At 44.4% G+C, this 4,133-nt stretch overlaps 1 non-coding gene across 1 annotated transcript; it reads right to left on the reverse strand.

Moving 5' to 3' along the window:
• Positions 1-2,960: 2,960 nt before the first annotated feature.
• On the reverse strand, positions 2,961-3,122 carry LOC144171224 (U1 spliceosomal RNA). Its single transcript, XR_013322897.1, has one exon. It is a non-coding gene; the product is annotated as a U1 spliceosomal RNA (small nuclear RNA).
• Between the last annotated feature and the right edge of the window lie 1,011 nt (positions 3,123-4,133).

Genomic DNA, 4,133 nt, shown 5'->3' on the forward strand with positions numbered 1-4,133 from the left:
TCGTACCCCAAATAGATCGCATCGTCATCCTCCATGGTTCGCCTCATTCCTTCTACCGCCACGTAACAATATTCTGATGCTAGGTAGCAGAAGGTATTTATTACGTCTCTTCGGGACTTCTTCACCTAAAATAATAATCAGTCAATGAACACATCAGCACTATACCGGCGGTGCAAAATTGACTACAAAGAAATGTGTGGTTTCCAAGTAAGGAAAAGGTACGAATAGAAGTAAATACCAATAATGTTCTGATATTAGATAAGATAAACTGTGACATAAATGTTGCAGGGTTTCCTTCAACATGTCTCATTTGAAGACACACAAGTCATTATCGTTGTCGAATACTGGTTGTGATAGCTCCCCGGAGTGCGTTATTTTTTGTAAACAATAAAGCGCAAACGGAATGGCGGTCGCGACAAGGTATAGGACACCGGTTTTTATTATAACGTCATCTTGAAATGCGATCTCAAAGTAAATCATTGTCAAGCTCATCATTCAAGCTTGAGTTTCACTACAACCTTGGCCTGTGCCCCTCGGCAAGGCGAAGTCAAAAGAGTGTTGCTGGCCTAGTTGGTGCATATAAAGTTTAGAGGAAGCAAGATGAGTAAGGATTAACACAGAAGTGACATGGACACTGCTAGACTAGCAACTGAACGCGTATTACAAAGGCGAAACATATATACGTGAGGTGAATGATTATCACACAAGAAAATATAAACAACTTGTGGCCACAGAAACGTTCTGACAAGGCAAAAAAACAATCGCGTAAATCCTTTCTTGTCACGCCCATTGAACTACGTCGACGCACATGCCTGCCTAAGGTAGACGTTTTCGTTTTCGGACAGCAGTACCGACGGGCTGCTCACGAATGCGCTGCCTTTTGCGTCTATCATTCCAAATGAGAGAGGGTCACACTTTCAGCCACAATGATGGAGTAAAGGTCGTTGCAGCAGCGAAGAAGCAAATCGGCTGCAATCATGTACTTAAACCTTCGTGATGGTCATGAAGGTTGCGTAGAGCCTAGCTAACTTAAATCCTTCCGTGTTAATGTGAACTTCCTTCATTTTTTTACCGCTTCGAAGTAAAGGAATAGGCTGAGTGCATCCTTGAGCAGCTTAAGGAATTGTGCACAGCTTTAATGGTTTTAAGTGAGGTGGCCTGTTAAGCTAATTTCTCGCATGTATGTGTTTTCCACATGTGGTAGTACAGAATATAGTGTTGGTTGTACTGACACTTAAATAAAATACTCGAAGGGCGTATTTGGATGGGTTTGAAAAACCATGAAGACTGAGCTGAAGGATTCAGGGATGTTGCGTCTGTAAAAAATTAGATAGTTCGCTTTGCATTCAGTTTTTGTTGTTTACTGCTACTGCAATGCATCGTTCACAAAAGCTTTTGAGGATCCGTTTATTTTCATGCAGTGGTTTCATTCTAGAAAATAGCCTCTTTGAGGTAGGTAAGAGGTGGGCTATGATGGAGATATTTGTGATGTGGCAGATGCTTGTCTGCCCAAAAAAGTTGTTTAACTGCTCCTTGCTGCGCACGTAAATCTCTACATTTCTGGGCAAGTGCTTCTGTGTTGTTAGTGGCTTGTAGGAGTGAAATCGTGGTGTGGTTTTTCATATGTACTTATTGGTGACCACTCAAAGTGTTATATACTAGGGTAAGGTGAATTCGTTGATTTTGTGGTTTGATACATGTGAGGCTATGAATTAATTTTCACTTTTCGCTTTGGTGCGTACTCTCGTAGAGGCCTGAGCATTCGTTTTGAGAAAGGTGTGATCATTCCTTTAGAAACCGCAAACTCAGCCGAGTCGTGGAACTCCGTGACTCCTAGCCTGTTCTAGTCCGAGACAGCCACGGCCAGTCTTTGCCCTTTTTTAATTTTCAGCCCTTGAATTCGGCCACACAGAACTCCAGTATAGAAATTTTAAATTCACAAAGAACCGACTCGCTTTCGCCGCGCTTACAGAAAATGGTCCACGCCAGGCAACCGGAAGAGGTCCTACCCTCTAGGCGTCTACTGAGATCGAAGGAAAACCGTGGTAACACGTCCGCTTGTGCCCCAACGACAGGTGGGGTTGGTCAGGGTTATGTATGCCTCTAGGGGTGCCTTCTGCTACCATCGTGTCGGCAATCTCGCACCGGGAATGTCGCTTCCCCCATTCAATGGCATAGTAGGGGGCGCACGAACTGCGAACTGACAGTTGCTTCCTGGACGCAGAAAAATTTGGCATCCGTAGCACATTTTGTGCATTCCATCACAGCTCCTTGGAGAAGTTTTCCTTTTTTAGTGTTTTCTATTCTAAATGGCTAAAGGCGTATTTTGATGTATATATTTTGCTTGACTGACTCAAGCCATGCCCGGATGCTTCATCTCCACCATCGGCGTGGGCGTACATGGTGGTAGTTCTCAAGGAGTCTCTGTTGCGATATTTAGCGAATTCCTATTTTATGAAGTGTCGCGCAAAGTATCCGAGCCTCAGTGGGTGCCAAGTTGGTCTTACCGTCATCATGTGGATGACCCTCCAGCAGCGGTTTCATTTCGGTGAGAAAGCAATAACTTGTTCGTCCTGCACCGAAGTAACCATATTTGGACAGTAGCAGTAAGACGGCTCCTCAAATAGTTTAAGGCAGAAGCTGTATCACAGTAATATATTTGAGCGGTAATAAAGTAACAAAATTTCGAACTGGACCGGAATGGCACCCAGATACCCGCGATGCAATTAGAGCCCTCATTCCAAGTACTACGTTACCGCCGTGGCTCTAGCTTACTAAATGAGATTCTCTTGGCACCCAGAAACAGTGGCTGCCACAACGCTGGGAAGCCGCATATCTAAAACATATACAATACGTATGAAGGTGTAAAATGACTGCCGCGTTACCCTATTGCGTTTAACAACTCACGAGGAAAGTCATGCGCGGTGAGGATGCTCATCTGTCTTTAGAATTAGAAAGGAAGGGGATCCGCTCTGGCGCAGTTCCCCGCTACCAAAAATTAAGTGCCCCACCTCCCAGTGACGGGATAGTGGCAGGGCTCAACACGGGCGCAGTGCAATGCCCGTGTCCTCCCTGGAGGCACCCCCTCAATGATCAGGGTAACCCCTGCACCAGGTAAGTATGCCCGGGGAGCGCCCCGCGTTGCAACGCCACCGAGGAAGACGCACCACAGGGCTTCGGTGGGCAGGTTGCGGGATATTAAAATGTGGTATAGACAAAAGCGGCGCCTGCATAATATGTAAATTTATCTAAACGGGAAGCTAAGCTGTGCAACCTCTTTTGATTTATTATGTGAATGACTAAGAGCCCCGGTGTGCATATTTATAAAGAATACTCTAACTATGAAGACAGGCTGTTCCTCCATATTCTTAATTCAAGTCGCTAGGAGCGAAATTGCTGTGTTCTGGGTCGTATTCGGGAGAACAGATGGGAAGTCACACATAAAACTTACTATTCTTAAGCTGCAGAGCTTTCGTGTTTTATGGCTGTAAATGAGCGGAGAGACAAAAGGGAATTAGGGGCATTTTGTTGCACCCTCTTCATAACAACCCTCTTTTTTTAGGTCACTGGCCACGTACCTTTGTCCAATAAAGTTATATAGACACACACGTCCCTCCTGTAGTGGCAATCAGTCGGCCGACAGGCTTGAGCTTCAGTTGCCACAGTTCACGAATAAACGCAAAAACACTTTTTGAAGATACATTGACTGCCTTTAAGGAAACACGCAGTTGAGTAAGAAAAGCATACCTTCAGGACAGAAAATAGTGAGGTGGTCTTTCGCGTGCATTGCACAAGCCTAGAGTAATAAATGCTGCAAAACAGCATACTTCTCTTTTCTGGCGTTATGGCTGAAGGATTATCACATCATGGGACCGTGGCTTGCAAAAAATAAAAATGCTAGCAGGTGAAAAATTGAAAGCTCTTATTATTTTGCAGCCGCTTCTCAATTTGATGCCATCCGCATTGAAGGCAGGCTTGTAAAATACCACTAAACAAAGTATCAAGCTGATTCAGTTGTGGAGGTGGTGCTCTGTCTGAAAATGTTTAAAGATTTCGCGAAACTTCGGCCCTAATTTAATTTGCCTCTTTTTCTCCTTCACATGGTCTATGTTTTGTTATTCGGGAGTCAAAAA

The sequence above is a fragment of the Haemaphysalis longicornis genome, unplaced genomic scaffold (genome assembly GCF_048455015.1).
Source record: "Haemaphysalis longicornis isolate Haplotype H1 unplaced genomic scaffold, Haemaphysalis longicornis Haplotype H1 scaffold_2, whole genome shotgun sequence".
NCBI lineage: Eukaryota > Metazoa > Arthropoda > Arachnida > Ixodida > Ixodidae > Haemaphysalis > Haemaphysalis longicornis.